At 32.9% G+C, this 18,281-nt stretch overlaps 1 pseudogene; it reads left to right on the top strand.

Annotated features, from left to right (window-relative positions):
- Window positions 1-18,281, top strand: part of LOC115877789 — an 89,929-nt pseudogene that overhangs the window by 47,877 nt on the left and 23,771 nt on the right.

Genomic DNA, 18,281 nt, shown 5'->3' with positions numbered 1-18,281 from the left:
CATTATTTGATTATTTTATCAGTTTTTTTACACTATTTATGAAAATAAGTACAGAGTATATATTGTATATTTTTAGAAAGCTCATAACAAGACAAATCAAATAAAAATAATGTACAGGATATTCCATTTAAAAAAAACATAAGTTTAGGTCATATTTCAGGACAACAGGAAGTGACCGAAAACAATTGAATACGTTAATCAATCTTAATTTATGTCATATATTTAAAAAAACAAATCTCGTTTTTTATCAGAAAAAAATAATACATACATACATACCGCCATTACTCGCTGACGAGTATTTGACACGCATCAGAAGATGGTCACGCAAGGCGTTTTCTTTCATGAGCTTTTCTGTGACTGAAAAGCCCAATACGTGATATTATTTGTCTACCGCACTCCAGACATTCAAAAATCTCATTGCCTTGTTGCCTCTTTACTTTTTGGTTGTTGCTCTTAACTGACTTTACAATTCTTCTCCATTCCGTTCTATTGTGAGCTGCCTCTTCCCACTCATTCTGCTTGTTAATTCCCTTTAAGTTTTCGTGGAAAATATCCTTGAACCTTTTGAGTTGTCCACCCGGCCTCCACTTACCGTCTACAAGCTCACCGTAAAGCAGAGATTTTGGTATGCGGTTTTCTTGCATTCTGCATACGTGACCAGCCCATCTTAAGCGGGACTTTGTAATCATGACTTCAATACTCTCGCAGTTAGCCCTTTCAAGGACCGATACGTTTGAGACGTGATGGAACCATTTTATTCTTAAGAGTTGTCTAAGATGTCTCTGTTGCAACTTGTTTAATGCGTTCATGTGTCGGCGGTACGGCACCCAGGTTTCGCTTCCATATAACATGGTGGGAATTATTATCGCTCGGTACACCGCAAGTTTCGTTTTTGTCCTCAAGTCATGATTGTAGAAAACCCTGTCTTTTAATTTCTAAAGAATGCCTTTGAGGCGCTGCTAATCCTCTGCTGAATTTCAGAGTCGATATTGGCCTTTTCCGAAATCAAACTGCCGAGGTAATTAAATTCCGCTACATATTCCAACAGCTCATCTCCGATTTTTATGACATTGTTGTGATCTTCCGGGGGAGTGCATAAAATTTTAGTTTTATCGATGTTCAGCTTAAGTCCCAAGGCCTCATATGCTCATGTATATGTGTTCAACATTTCTTGCAATTGGTCTAACGTATTTGCAACTAGAGCACAGTCATCAGCGTATTGTAGTTTTGTGATGAATTTTGTTCGTGTTTTTGCCCTGAGTCTTTTTATGTTGAACAGACCGCCGTCGTATCTGTATCTAATGCCCAAACCTCTCTCCTGCAGTTTGCTGTCCACTATAATGGCGAGCGCTGCCATGAATATACTGAATAGGAGAGGCGCTAAGACACAACCCTGCCTAAGGCCTCTGTTTGTTAGGAAGGGATCGCTCAGTGATCCATCATATGACACTCTTGATTTGTTGTTATTATGGAGGCTTTTACACACTGTAAGAAATTTGATTTGACTCCGAACTTTTTCATAATTGCCCAAAGTGCATCTCTGCTCACAGAGTCGAAGGCTTTTGTTAGATCGATGAATAAAACGTAAAGTTTAGACTGCTGCTCTTTTACTTTTTCCTGTAGTTGCCGGATGGAGAATATGGAATCGACGGTACCGCGGTTGGTGCGAAAACCCGTTTGCGATTCTGGGAGGATTTTTTCTATATGTGGGTGCAGGCGGTTGACATAATTTTTGCAAGAATTTTTCCTCCGATAGCCAGTAGTGAAATTCCTCGGTAGTTTCCGCAGTTTGATGCACTTCCTTTGTTCTTAAATATATTCACTATATTCGCGTTGCAAAAGTCCTGAGGTACCTCTCCGCTTTCCCATATGACATCAAAGAGAGCCTTAATATGACCAATAAGTTCTTTACTTGCATACTTATAGATTTCCGCCGTCACAGCTAGCTGAATCGCGTCACAGCTAGCTGATTTGTTGTTTTAAGCTGTTTTATGGAGTCCTTTATTTCCTGTTCTGTTATTGGAATGTCTAATACATCGAGGCTGTTATACTGAGGTATTATGTTGAGTGCTTCCATATTGGGGATGTTTTCTTGGTTAAGGATATGGCTGTAATGCTCTTTCCAGCGGTTTCTGATTTGCTCTTCCTCTTTTAGAAGTTCGCCATTTTGTGCCATGATTGGGCATCTTGCCTTCTTAGTTGGACCGTATACTTCTTTTACAGCCTCGAAGAATTTACGATAGTCGTGATGCGTGCCATACTCCTGAATCTGACTAGCTTTTTGCTACCACCAGTTATCCTTTAGTTGGCGCAGGTTTCTTCGGAGCGTGTTGTTGGCTGCCTTAAAGTTGTCTGCTAGTCTTGGATTGTGTGGATTTGCAGTGACGACTTGATGTGCTCTATGCTTTTGTTCCAACAAAGCCTGTATATGCGGTTGATTTTCGTTAAACTAGTCTTGTTGTTTCTTTTTGTTGGATTTTCCCAGTACTGCTTCGCTGGTTTTGTGAATCGCATCTCTTAGTTGTGTCCAGCCATGTTCAGCATCCACGGTTGAGATTGAAGTTATCGGTGGAAGTGATTCTTTGATGGCTTCCCGGAAGGCATCGGCGGTATCGCTGTTCTCTAGACCCCGTACGTTCAATCTGGTCATGTAGCTTGCCTTTTACAGTGTGGATGTTTGAGTTTTAACTGGTTTTTCATTTTTAAGATTAAAAGTCGGTGGTCAGTGCCGCATTCGGCATCTACTCTGTCTTTTGTGAGACTGGCATCTTTTAGGTGCGTCCTTCGAACCATTACGTGGTCCAATTGGTGCCAATGACCTGATCACGGATGTTTCCAGGTACCTTTAAATTTGTCCTTCAGCATGAACCACGTATTGGTGATGCAAAGATTATACTCTGTGCATGTTGTTAATAAGCGTTTACCATTGCTATTTACATTTCCTATTCCATGTTTTCCCAATACGTCAGGCCATATTTCCTGTTGTTTGCCGACACGGGCATTAAAGTCTCCTAGCAAAATGATTCGTTCGTGCTTTGGAATTAGTTGGAGTATATTTTGCAGAGCTTGGGAAAATTTATCCTTATCCTCAATTTTAGCGTCTAGGGTAGGAGCGTAGGCACTTGTGTTGTTGACGTAAGTTTTGTCTGATATGGGGTACCTTAGGGTCATAAGACGTTCGGAGAGACCAATAGGTCCCTCTGTTAATTTGGTGGCAATTTCGTTTTTGATTGCAATGCCTACTCCATGAATTCTCCTGTGTGTTGCCGGGTGACCCTTCCAAAAGAAGGTGTAATTCTCCTCAGTGAGACTACCTTCATCCGCAAAGCGAGTTTCGCTAAGAGCGGCAACATCTATATTTAGTCGGTGGAGTTCCTGTGAGACCAGTGCTGTTCTTCTCTCTGGTCGATTGGAGTTTGTCCTATCCAGTAGAGTGCGGACGTTCCACGCCGCAAACGTGAAACATTGACGATGTTTAGTTCTCCGATGATACGCTCGAGTAGGCACCCCCACCCGGAGATCCAATTCAGGGGGTATTTTACCTACGGACGATGATTTTGTCCTACTCGAATGTTCCATCTTTGATGAGTGTAAGCTGCGTAAAAAGGTTAAACTGTGACGGTTACGCTGCCGCACAGTTTGGCTGCAACTGTAGCACGAGATGGCTATGGCACAGTGAGGACTGCGACGATATTTCCCTTGTGCTACGTTCTCGGCCGGCTAGGAGTAGTTTACTACTCCTCTTCCCCAGAAAGGTGGTAGGTCTGAGGGTTGTATAATGATATACCGCCTATACTCGGTCGTCAGAGCCTCGTTTGTTTAAACAGGGTGCCCCACGTGAAGGTGAGGTTGACTTTTGGGTAAGCTAGGCTATATGTATCGGTTCAATACCCCTTGCACCCAATATTTCAATACCCAATAATTCAATACCCCTTGCAAAAAAATAATAAAAGTTATAGGGGTGAGCCATTTTTGAGACGCACCCGGTATAAACCCATCATATGTCAACTTTTGACATTTCCGATTAAAACAAATCGTATTTTAAATTTCAATCTAGTGTGTCATGGCTGTGTTAAAAACACTAATTTTTAATCAAGGAACCTTGGAAAAATAGGTTCGATCGTCTAATGTTTTTCTTGTCTTGTCCTGGCCGGTTAAAAGATGCCCTAAGCGTATTTTTAATCATATCTCAACTTTTTCAAATGGAACGAGGGTGGCACATTAGCATATTTGGAAAAATCATTTTTTTACGATTAATTTGGTACCACACACTTCGTATTTCGAGTCAAATTGTCGTTATGGACCGCATGTTACAATTTCAAATAAACCATATCCGAAAATGTCAAAAGTTGACACATGATATCTCATTCTATTCAGAGTGTCATTTTCTATCGAATTAAGTAAGAAAATACCGAGAGTGTCATTTAAAAATCAAATTAAAACAAATCTCGTTTTTTTATCTGAAAAAATAAAAACGTTATAGGGGTGAGCCATTTTTGAGATGCACCCGGTATAAACCCATACATAGTTAACTTAAAAAATATTAGAAACTTTTTTAGCGAAATAAATAGATTGATATACTAGAAACCGCATAAAACACAGGAAAATGGGATACCCTGTACTTTCAAGGTAGTATACAAAACTTCTTATTATTTTATTTACAATTTGTATGAATGGCATAGAACGCAGATAGATATCTCATCTAAAAACGCAACTACTCAATTTTATTGGTGTCCCGATTCAATATTGGGTCGGAGGGTTTGGTTTAAAGTTATTTTTAACAGAACGATGGCCCACTTTCTCATGCTAGACGAGTATCGAGCCCAGTGCGTCGCGTCCCAAGGGCAATTTTTCATTCCTAATGGACGGGAGTTGCGGTTTATAAAGGTTCCGTATGGAAAATTAGGATCTATTTTAATGGAAGACGAATTTATAAACTCGAGCGAAAGGTCATGCACTATCAAGCATCTAACAAGATTTATTATTTTAATTTTTAGTTTGTTTTATGTATATGTTAACTTGTCAAAAAGTAAATAATAAATCATGTATTATCTAATATATGTATTACTATCAATAAAATTATCACGTGAAGTACGTCTACTGGATCTGTGTCTATGAAAGGAATGCGGCCAAAAAACGTTTAAATAAACAGCAATATGTTTTATACGTCGACTTGACGAGTAGGTATGTCACTGCAAATCGCTTCGCCCACTTATTTTATTGGCTACTTGCAAATTTATCGAATTTTTATTCATGGGACGCGTCGTCTAATTTTTTACGAAAAACATCGAGAAAATATCGTTTCCCCTCTCACGGATACCCCGTAGCTACAGAACGGATAAGCATACCACATATTATGTACCTATACTATATGTATACAGATAAAAATCTTGTCCCTAATTCGTGGTACGAAATTTTTTTTATGACAATGAGCAAACAAGTAAAATTTCCTGTGCACAAAAATAAACTCGCGTTTAAACAGTCAAAAATAATAACTGGGCCGGTCAGGCGCTGGGGGCACAATTTTAGAGACCATAAGTGGGCGTGCTATATGCGCAAACTAGTAACCTAACTAGTGCGTGACTCCGAAAATTGGAACCACGAAAAACAATGCTTTTAACAATAAATTTATAATCTGTATAATCTGTGGCCGTACTGTATAGGCTTGGCGCACTTCAGTTGATATTTAAAAATTTGACGGTAGCGCTTGATACGGCAGAAATCAGAAGAATTCGGCTCTGTGTTCGACGCTCGCTGTTCTTAACTCACGTGTAAGTTCCGACAGCTTTGGTTTTGCGTTCATTTATGTCCACAGAAAAAAAATCTGGCCAGTGATCAAACAGAAAGAACATAATATACAGAGTGTTCCATTTAAGAAAAATACAACTTTGATATTTTTTATTTATTTGGGAAACTCTGTACCTTTTGAAAATAATTTTAAATTCTAACTTTAGTAGTCCTCCAGCGATCCCATTTCTTACAATTTCTAAAAATCTAATTGTGTGGATAATGCAATACTTCGTGTCGAATGAGGTGAATAACCCAGTATTCCTAATATTATGTAGATGAACTGACCGATGTAATATTATGTAGAACCGCAGATTTAATCTAGAGTACTTTAATATAATGTAGCGTTATATCAAGCTTAATTTATATTAATTATGTGACAGTGATAACCAAATCTGTGATCGATTATGTAGGTTTACAAGATCCGTTTTGTCAAGTTTACTCATCATGTCAGCGATCGTCAGTATAGCTGATTATCAAAAATAATTAATTCAAAATAGGTACGATTTTAGTACAGCAATATACAGGGTGGTCCGAACTGTATTCCGGAAACTTCGGCAACATATTCTGCAGATAAAAATAAGTAAAAAGTTCATATAAATGTATGTCCGAAAATGCTTAATTTTGGAAATGCAGAGTGTAGAAATTTCATTTTTATTTCGATTTTTTCCGAGTAATTTCTGAAGTAACGTCAATATTTGGATGAAAATTGGTGGCTGGGAGTTTTTTGACATGAGAAATTAAATCAAATTTCTCATGTCATTATGACTCTTATTTGTAGGGGCGCCACTTACGTTTGTTTTAACTGTTTTGAAAAGTAATAACATTTTGTCCGTACCTGTGTAAAACTACTGAGTGAGGAAATATACATTTCCGTGATTTTTTACGTAAAAAATGTCTCTTGGTAAAAATCACTACGAGCAACCGTTCCCAAGATAATTCGAATGGAAATAGTCAATACATGTCATTATTGACAAAAAATACACATGTTGAGTAGATAAGTAGATAGTTATTTGACAGAAATGATAAATTTGGGAACTTTATTTTTCTTCGAAAAAATGATGATAAAACAGTTTCTGTTGAACTTTTGACACAAAAACATTTCAAATTTATCATTTCAGACTAATAACTATTTAGTCAACATGTTTAATTGATGTCAATGATGCCAGGTATTGATAATTTCGATTCTAAATATCTCTAGAATCATCACTCGTAGCGATTTTTATCAAGAAACTTTTTTTACGTAAAAAACGTAAAAACGGTAAATTTATATTTTTTTCTCGCTACTTTTATACACTTTTACTTTTACACTATATACTTTATACAGGTACGGACGAATATATATTTAATAGATTGAATTGTGGATAAACAATAAGTCAATATTTAAAGTCTTTAGAATATTATTCTCTATAGTTTAGTTCTTTAATCAGATTCATATCACATCTATATTTGATAGAATACTTTCGTACATTTCTCTGTCGAGAAGTTTAATGTGCTCGACACTTTCAACTAAACGGAAAAGTTTCTCCGAACGATAACAAAGATCTTTTAAAGCTCACTTAGACCTGTAAGATTTAACTTGTTACTAGGGCTTTGTCAGCAACTTGCCAGAAACGGTATCTTAACTTTAGCGAGGTGTTTATACCGGCCCAGAAGTGACAAACGAGTTTCTGGATGCAACTTTGCCGAGTTGTTTTTGCTTGTTCAAATATAAAATAATACTCTAACGCGATTGTGAGACTTATTTATTTTGTTTAAAATTTTTAAAGAGAAAAAAAGGTAATCCCATCAAAAATATAGAATATAAAAAAATGCCAAGTTTCGCAACACAATTCTTCCACTATAAAAAGTTGTGAGATCTCATGTAAAACTAAGTCAGTTTATTTTCTATAAGCACCTCTTCAACAATTTTGTTATACATTGTTAGTGTCAATATTAGTCAACTTTATTTCTGTAATAATTATATTGACTTGGCAATTGCACAGCACCATAATTATAAAAGAACAATCTACTATCTCGATTACTAAGAAAATCTAAACAGTGCCCTTAAAAATAAAGATTTTTAATTAGATTTGAATATCATATCGTGCATTATTATATTAAATTAGAATAGAATATCATATCGTTATTATTGATTTTTAAAGTATTATTCACAAACTAGGGAGAGGGAAATCAGACAATAACCAGAATTGATAGGTGTTAGCTAATGGCTTTTTTCCATAGCAACTGTTAAAATTGCCTTATATCTATCAAAACTAGTAGATAAAATAGTACTTTAACCGCAAGGGTAGATTAAATGATACTTTAACAGCGAGGATAGGTTAAAAACTTTATTTCTTCTCGCACGTTTCATAGTTACTTCCATTTTTGAAAATTGTTGTATTCCTTTTTATAAATTATTCGGGATTTAAATGGAAGTACTTTGGATATGGCGTCTGTCGCCTCAGCCTGAATATCTGTTGGTAATTTACTTATTTCGTTTTGAGCCATTTCTGGCTCCAATTCAATCAGCAATTGACACGAAAGAGAATTAAAAAAATATTGACTCAAAACATGACATCTAAAGAGACAGCTTTATTTATTTGTCAAATGACATAGAAACCAACGCCAACCCAGCACAATATTTTTTCTACTCGTAATAAATTCCTTGAAATACTAATTTAGACTACCGTTCGAGAGGCATTGATGTTATTTTGGTTATTGTGACAAAAGAATATTATTAAAGGTTTCTCATTATTTAACTAATGTTAACTAAAGCATAAATTTTTTGTTTTCCTGTTGTAGTATTCAGTGCTAAAGCTTGTCCTTATTTATTTGATCTAACAAAGGTATTATATAACATGTGTATGTATTTAATGCAATGGATTTATGCTGTTAATAATTTCAGTTTAAAAGTAATCTAAATCGTTTAACTGTTCATTCGTGCCGATGTTTTTAGTTCAGTGTGACAATAAGGGCCTTGTTGAGTGGATTAATATTTTTCTACCTTGCCTAGACGAATATCTTTGCTTACAAAAGAGCAACCAAAAACAATAAGTATAATATAAAGATATTTGTAACAAACCAGAAACCAGAGCCTTAAGGCTGGCATTCACTAGGCGATAAACGAGCAATCCGATCGAGCGATCTAGTCGTTTTCAATAAAACTGTTGAAAGATCTCCAGGTTAGTGGGTCATTTCAATCAAATCGAAAGCGATATTGTGGATGCCAAGCAATCTTTTGATTTACACTGCGGAAGGTGATTCGGGTTACGATTACCAGCAATTTAAATAGGTTGTACGAGGATCGCCCAATCAGTGGACGTCGGCAATCGGGTTGCTCAACTATTTTCATGCTTAACTACTAAAAAACAGGAACTGAAATTAATTTCCAGAAAAATAGATTGACAACCAAATTGCGTGAATGTCACTAATAAATGGTCCGTTCCAAACAATCAAATTTTCAAGAAATTTAGAGTCTCTGCGGGCGGCGACCTTCTAACCTAACCTAACAAAAACTCTTTAGTGTTGAATGTAATAAATGTGGCATGTTTTGAATGTATTAACCTACAAGCCTTGGTATGAGGACAATTTTGTATTATTATTTTTCTTTTAATAAAGTTCAGAACAGCATAGTTGGATTCTTTGGAATAGTGATCAAGGTTTTCTCTGTCGTACTTTTTTACTTGAGAATTCCATGCCCTTGTTTCATTTAGTTTAATAAAATAAGTAGGGCTATTTAATTAATATATTACACTAACCCAGCTATGACCATGAGGAAATCGAACTTCGGTGACCTGGGTTTGATTATCGACCCGACATAGTTATATTTTAACTGTTTAATTATTAATGTTATTTAATAACATATCTGCGTCGATGGTGGTCCAAATTGGTTTATTAGAATTATATTTTATATGATTTTCCCAATTTGATATAAACCCAACTTGACATCTATTTTCTTCTTTTTCTTATCACGCCCTCTCCTGTCGAAGGTTGGCGATCCAAATGGCAATTTTGGCTCTGGAAATTGCAGCCCGGAAGATTTCCGCAGAAGAGCGTTCAAACCATCTCCTTAAATCTTTTAGCCATGCAGGTATTGCATTTTTCTTTCCTTGATGGTGTTCAGTATCTCTATTTGTTTCTGCATGCGCTGGAGTACTTCATCGTTAGTGATCCTTTGTATCCATGAGATCAGCCAACGAATCAGCATTTGTTTCTACACATACATTTCGACGGCTTCTATTCTCTTTTCGGTCTGTGAATCCAGTGTTCAGCTCTCACATCCATAGAGTAACACAGAGAAGACCTAGCATCTGGCCATTAGAGTTCTGAGTTCCGCACTCATCTTGTAAAAAATGATTTCATTCTCACGAAGATTTTTCTCGCTTGCTCAATTCTTGAAAGTATTTCTCATTTTGGGTCGCACTGACTATTGATGTTAGCTCCTAAATACTTTATTGAGGTCACTTTTTCGATTGATTGTCCCTTGACACGAAGGTGTTCATTTATTGGGGTCTTAGAAAAGAACAATAGTTTGGTCTTGGAGACATTGAGATACAGTCCAAACATCTCACTATAATAGTGGTCTACGGAGTCTAAATTGCTTTGCAGTTCTTGTATATTGTTGGCTATTATAACCGTATCATCGGCGTATCAGATATTGTTTATTGGGATTCCATTGAAATTGATTCCGACATCTATTTAAGTCTTGACAATACTACAATTTTTATTACACATATCGTGTTTTTTTATAATACCTCTAATCTACTCCGACTTCCATACTAACTAGATTAATTCTTTCTTACAGCGGATAGCAGCTTCCTGCTAGCCAACGCACAGATAGTGGACTACCCGATCGTGTACTGCAACGAGTCCTTCTGCAAGATCTCCGGCTATAACAGGGCCGAGGTGATGCAGAAGTCCTGTCGTTGCGCCTTCATGTTCGGGGAGCTGACCGACAAGGAGACAATCAGTAGGATAGATCACGTACTAGAGCACCAGCTGCACGATCAGTTCGAGATACTATTATACAAGAAAAATAGTGAGTATCCTCTTTCATTTTTGGTCGATTTGATGCCCTAACTCTTCTTTCCGATATATTTTCTTGAATTTATTTTAGTTTTGTTCAATTTTGAAAGCTAATAAGGAACCAAGTTTTTATTTTATTAATAAGCAGTGCACAATCAAATCGTTTGAAATAAATAAGAATATAAAATATTTTATACGATTTAGTTCAATTCAAAATTTTACTAGAAAATTTTATTTTTATTGCATTTGGTTTATTGGATGTTGGATATTAGCCAATGTCACATATAAAGTCTACGTCAAACCAATCTGTATTGTTTTTATTATCTGTAAAATTATTTTTATTATGCTATAAAATGTCAACAACACAGTTTTATCTTTAAAAGGAGTTTAAACCCAAGAATCTTTAAACCAGCATTGAAAATATTGTCTCTGCCCTAAAGAGAGAAATTTCTTTTTATAGTACAGTTTTTTTTCTAAAAAATGCAGTTGTAGGTACCAAGAATGAATATACAAAATATCACAACTGTATTTTAACTCTAAAAAAAGGCAAAATAGTATATTATAGATATGAATAAAAAAAAATGCTTCAGATACCTACCGAGCGAGTGAGAAAAATCTTATACAGGGTGAATCAAACAACATATTATCAAGATATTAAATTTTTTAACTGAAATAAAAAAAATCCAATTTTTTATTCAAAAAATTCAACATTTTATTTTTTTTTCTGTTTTTTTAGCTTATTCGTTCTTTCTTGTAAATTTAATCTACTACCTATGTTCCCATATTATCAATATATTATATAATACATATTATTTAGATATTATATTTTAATAACCGAAAATTAATAAATTTTCCAAATATTTTTCCGAAGAATTCAAAATTTTCAATTTTTCTTGTGAAAATTCTCATAGACTTGTTCTCCGAATCGAAATATACCGTTCCTAAAAATATTTACCCTTATTTAAGACCTACCCTGTATAGGGAAAGCAAAAATATTTTTGAAAACTATACTTGAATATTACGAGTATTATCATATCATTAGATAACACCGTTGATTGAAAGAATTGGGAAGATACGAAACCAAATGGACGAATTTGTGACAAGGCTGACTTGAGTTCCCCTTACGTCTCAAGTGCTATACGGTGGAGACACCAATCGCTCTGCGGCCAACGCATAAAACAATCATTTTCTCCAAATCGGCTAGGGAAGGCATATCGAAGACGATATGGAACTGAAAGCGACAGTGTTGCAAAAAAAAATTTTTGGATGAAAAATTTGCTTTTATGTATTGAACATTTGTTCGTGTTAAACATAGAATAAACAACAAAAATAAAATTCTTTTAGAGATACCGAATATGTCGTATGATCGAAAAAAATTGTTTAGTTGGCTTGGAAAGGACGATTATTGACATTTACCATAATATTTTTATGAAATAACAGCAATAATCATTTTCAAGCAAACTTTGACGCCCTTATTTGTTTAATCATATAATATTATATTAAATCATGTAGTGATAGAAAATCCGTATTATTAACATAATGTAGCCAAAATCCGTAAATCTACGGATTAATTAGTAGTTCTGGCAACACTGAAAGCAGAACTACGGCACAGTATTCTTTATCCGCTGCGCTGTCAACGACTCAGCGCGCAGCGGCGCTGAGCTAAACTAAGTCTCTTACAAGCTGACGGTAACGCCAGCTTCATCTCTGACAAGTTTTGTGCGACGAAATCTTCCAAATGGAAAGCGCATCTTCTTATTTCTTCAATTAACGGTGATACCTTAAAGTCAAGAATTGCAAAACATGTTTTGGTCTGGTTTGGAAATTCACTGTATTCAGTGGTAAGAAGCTAAATTTGTTCACATGGAACACTTTTAGTAGAAACGAAATTTTCCGATGTTGTTTCTATATCTGTAGTACTTAATTACAAAATTATTTATTTGTTTGTTTATTATTAAAATGGAAATTATGAAAATATTGTATAAAATCAAATAAATTAACATAAAGCAAAACAACTAATTCAGTAGACTTTATTATGTGATTGTCTTTTATAATACTCTTTTATAATAATAAAAGTTTCAAAACAAATGTATTATTTATATGATAATAAGGTTAATTAACATAGAAATAAGGTTGTGTGATATACAACTTTTATTATAAACACAGCGAAATAAACACCATTAGGAATACACTAGTTAAATTATGGAAAACATATTTTCGATGTTTAAAAATAATATTAAATCAAACTTTTCAAAATATAAATACGTTATCTGTAAATCTTATCAAAATATAAATACGTTATTATATTACGTTTCAAAATATAAATACAATCTATAAAATATTTTTATATTATTATTTGATCTTTATAATCGTGTGTCAAAAATAAATTAATTTTAAATTTAATACAAATTTTAGAGATGTTATTTGTGTATAATTGGCATAATATTATTTTAGTTTGAATTGTATTTTTCTTGTTAGTTGTGTTTAAATATTAAACAAAGATTTTGGACACACCATTGCACAAGTTAGTTGTGTAATTCCTTCACAATATAAATATCAATTTAATTGTTACTTTTCTGGCAATATATTTTGATTATACTAGATAGCAAAAAGTCAGATTCACATATCTGTACTTAGATAGTGAATTGTATACGAAAACTCGCAATTCAGATGTCTCACTAGGTCACATTGTTTTAAATTGTTAGGATTACCATTTCTAGTTATTTTTTTCCGATTCAAAGAGCTGCATAAAATTATTTATTAACGGATAAGAAATATTATATGACCCCGTTTCTAATGATTAATAGATACGCAAAGTTTACTTTTGAACTTTGAAAGCTTTTATATTTGGCGCAGACAGGAAATCACTTTGTTTCGGCAAATAAGGTAGGGCTGCGACACATTTGTTGAAAAAGTTATAATAAAACGTGAATCAAATACTTGAAAATTATGATAAATCAAATTCGAATTTCGTTGGTTTTATTCGGCTCTTTGTCACACGGAACATTTTAAAATATATTTATGAGTTTTCTTGTAAATAATTCCTTTGTGTGTTTGCTCGGTCCGCCTGCACACGCGCATGCTCTGTATAGAAAACAAAGGTATGTAGCTTTCCCTATTTGGATTGTTGCTAGACTGTCAACGTAAAGACAAATGCTGTTAGCAATATTTCTAACAATAAAACACACAAGTTGCTAATGGCATTCTGTTTGGAACGGCTTATGTTTAATATTTTTTTGAGATGGTTGTCGTAAAAACACTGGTGTTCTAGCAGTCAATGTTCTTATAGGATTATTGTTTTGAATAGGTTAGAAAATAGGTTTATAGACGTAGGATCCGGAACGTATATTGCATGGAGGTGTTGTGCTCACTGGGTTATTTTTTATTTTACTTATAATCTTTCTGGGCAGCAAAACACTAACGAAGACTATTTTACTACTAATTAAACACTGTCTTTTAAATACCACGATATAATATAAACAACTTGATATAATAAAATTAATTTAAACAGAACTTTTAAATAAATATTGACGTTTTTTAATTGATGTTTGTAATTTCAGGTATACCAGAAGGTACGTAAAATTTCGACTAAATCTAATATTGCTGTGTAAATTTGCAAAGTTCTTTTATCTTCTCCTTTTCTATCATGTTCTTGCTTTTTAGTTGATTAGAGTGGTTTACAGACTTATACTCCTCCTTACTTATCTTTTTTAGTAATTTATTAAATTCGACTTTAACAAAATGTATACAGAGTGTGCTCTCGTCGGAAATTGTTTTGATTGATGTAGAGAAAATATTATTAGAAAAATCTGAAAGCCTTATTACCTTTTGACATCGTCGAGACATTCTTAATAAATTTAAATTTTAGTGAATATTACAATAATAATAATACATGTGCAGTTTACAAAAAAATTATATTTGGGGTTTCTGAAATGTTAGTATTAGTAAAAGAATTGTAAATTATCTTTGGATAATTACCTCCTCAATAATACTAAAATATTGTTAGGCAATAACTACACTTACCTGCACTAATAACGGGCCTTTAAAATTTTCATGCATTTCCAAGTTTTTTATTGTGTTTTATTGGACCGATTTGGGTGATTTTTAAGCAATTTGAAGCTAATTTTAAATATCTCTTTCTAAATTCAAAATGAAACTTGTCATCTGTCAATTATACGAGGGAAAACAAAATATTGAAACTTGAAAAACGTGAAAGTTTGAAACACCCTATGGAGTACGTTAACAAAGTAAGGAATTTAAAAATAATTTTGTTATCTAGGTGTATTTTTTCTCCATATTTTTTTATTTAGTACATCTCAATAGCTTTATTTTTTTTGGAGATATTCGTTATTGAAGAAGACACTTATATTTTTTCGTAATTTTTACATTATGCCTTTGCTTTTGGCCCTAGTCAATAGATATATAAAATAGTGTTTATAATTTATGTTATGTCACTGTTTTTGAAAAATCATATTATTATTGTCTTTTGGGCCATTACTCTAGCAGATATGGTTTTAAGTCCAAAAGTTGATCTCTACCATGATCAATTAAATCAACAATAGCCGATACTTCAGAATTTTAAACCGCCTCTACTAGTGTAAACGTCAATAAACAATAATAATAATAATATGATTTTTTAACAAGAGTGACATTACAAAAACAATAAACACTATTTTATATGTGTATTGATGAAGCTTCAAAATCAATGCTAAAATTGTGGTAACTCGTTACTCTCTTATTAAAAAGTTAATATCTCCAATAAAAATAAAGCTATTGAGATGAATCAAAAAATAAACTATCGGAAAAAAACGTATCTGGATGATAAAAATATTTTTAAATTTCTTGCGTTATGAAAAACCAAACCATAAACTTTCACCAAAATATCAAAGTTTTGTACAATTGACGGAAACTTTCATTTCTAATTTAGAAAGATATACTAAAAAGTCAAATAATTTTGCTACAAACTGCTTAAAAACATCAAAATCGTCCCACTAGAACAAAATATATCACTAGAACAAAATATATATAACATATTTTATTAGAATATTCTGTTATACTGAAAAATAATGAATTATTTCTTGTACCGTAAATATTACTTTTTCATAATTAACAGAAAGTTCCAGGCATTGTCAAAAGTGTGATAATTTACGTATACATAAAATTTAATTAAATTTGCAACAAACAAAAGGTCCTACTGGAATTATAGAATTCTTTAAAAAAAATAATCTATTCACTCTCTCTACTACTCTCATGATTGTTATACTGTAAAATATTCAAATTTTTCTGATTAAATTTTTTCTATATCAATTTAAGTTTTTTTCCGAAAGAGATATTCTGCATATACATACATAATATTATTCTATCGCTTTACTCTATTTTTGATAGATTTTTTTAGATATTGAATCTTCTCATTAGTAGGTATTTTTGAAAGTAAGGCATTTTTTTAAATTTTTAGTTTGTGTTTATTTTGATTTTATCATGACACCAAATAGCAAGTAATACACAAAAAAATATTTGTTAAGCATTTTCCCTTAAGTGCTAAGTATATACCTACTAGTTTTATACATTTTTTCAATATTATATTATTATTACTTAATAGTACATAATATACTCTAAAATATAAATAACAGAACTTAAAATATGTGTAAACAGTTTCATAAATGTGTTTCAGTAATAAAACTAAAAGAATTTTGGACTTTATTTTCTTGGGATCACTGGCCTTAATGATCAGTAGTTTTTATTTGATGACGAGAGAAAACGTTCAACGTGAAACTTTTGTGTAAATTAAAATTAATAAAGACAATGGAAGTCCAGAAATCTTTCAGTGTCAAGACAGTGATAGAATTTTATTTTATCTCAATTATAACAGGCTATAACTTTTTTTAGGTGATAGAACAGTCACTAAATACAAACTGTAGACCGTTTATTATACAATAATAATTTTTAAATGTGACACCCTATACATACATTAGAAGTGTATTAGATAAGATATTATTTCTGATTTTCTGAAAATAGTACATGTATCCTTTTTAGGGTTCCGTACCCAAAGGGTAAAAACGGAAACCCTATTACTAAGACTTCACTGTCCATCCGTCTGTCACAAAGGTCTATCTTATGAATCGTTATAGCTAGACAGTTGAAATTTTTACAGATAATGTATATATGTTGCCGCTATAAGAACAAATACTAAAAACAGAATTAAATAAATGTTTATAAATAAAAAAGTACTTTCACTAAACATTATCTTTTAAGTAAGAATTTTACATAGAATCTTTCAAGTCCTCGGTGGCCGCGTGGTTAAAGCGTTAGGACTTTACGCTGCTATGACGTTGGAGGCGTAGTAAGGCAGGTTCGAATCCTAGTCAAGGCGACTTTTTTTAATCGTTTTTTTTAATTTTTACATGTTTATTTTTATTTTTTACATATTTATTATTGATTAAAACAATTTTTAGTGTTTCTTCATTTTTTTTAAGTTACTTATAAGCGCATTCATAATTTCAGCTAAATCGGAAAAAAGTTTATAATAATATAGTGTCTAATGTTGTATACATAATGAATGGTACGGAACCCTTCGTGCGCGAGTCCGACTCGCACTTGACAATTTTTAATATTATCCTATTTATTGATTTTACATGGTATACTATTTTTACATAATTTTATTAAATTTAAATAGGACTATTAAAAAGGAAAGACAGGTGTATATGCTACACTCAATAGTCGAAAAAAATACGCAAATCTAGGTTTGATCAAGGAATATTTCCCATACCCGAAAAACCAACTAACCAATGAATTAACACCCTCCAAATAACCACGCTAACCAACTCGCCAAATAACTAAACCAATCCAACCAAAAAGAGTGAAACCAATGCAATCAAATCACACTATAAGCAAAAAAAATAATCGAGTAAAATTTATTTTTCGGGTTTGGGAAATATTCCTTGCTCAAAACTAGATTTGCGTATTTTTCTCGGGCATATTTTTGAAGTCAGAAAAAAATTGATATCTAGTAGCTACACTTGTACTATGTGTGAGGCATATCCTATTTAAATAAATATAATTATACCTATATATGGTAATATTTGACACAACCTGACAATTTTTGGTAATACATAATCATAACTTGAGTAAAAGTAAAAGTTTGTTAAAGGGAGGATAAAATGAAATCCACTGTACAATATAGGTTGAGACTTAGGAATTTTTAATACAATGTAAAACTCAATTACACACTTTCAACTGCAACAAAACAAAACATTTTTGCTTTCTTCATAACTAGCGTGCCAATTTTTTTACGACATTGTTTAACTTTTTATTATACAAGGTGACTTGTGAAATAAGTGCAAATATTTTCAGGGTTGGTTGGTCCCGTTAAAAGAAACATATTCTCTCTTTACCGTTTTTCAAATAAGTCCAAAATAACAAATATTTTTTGAAGAAAATAACAAAGAAGAACAACATTTTGAGAACCACTAAATCTTTTCTGGGTTTTA

This window comes from Sitophilus oryzae, unplaced genomic scaffold (assembly GCF_002938485.1).
Source record: "Sitophilus oryzae breed Bouriz unplaced genomic scaffold, Soryzae_2.0 scaffold_1498_pilon_pilon, whole genome shotgun sequence".
NCBI lineage: Eukaryota > Metazoa > Arthropoda > Insecta > Coleoptera > Curculionidae > Sitophilus > Sitophilus oryzae.
Note: the sequence above shows the minus strand (reverse complement) of the source record. Positions and strands in the feature narration are given on the sequence as shown.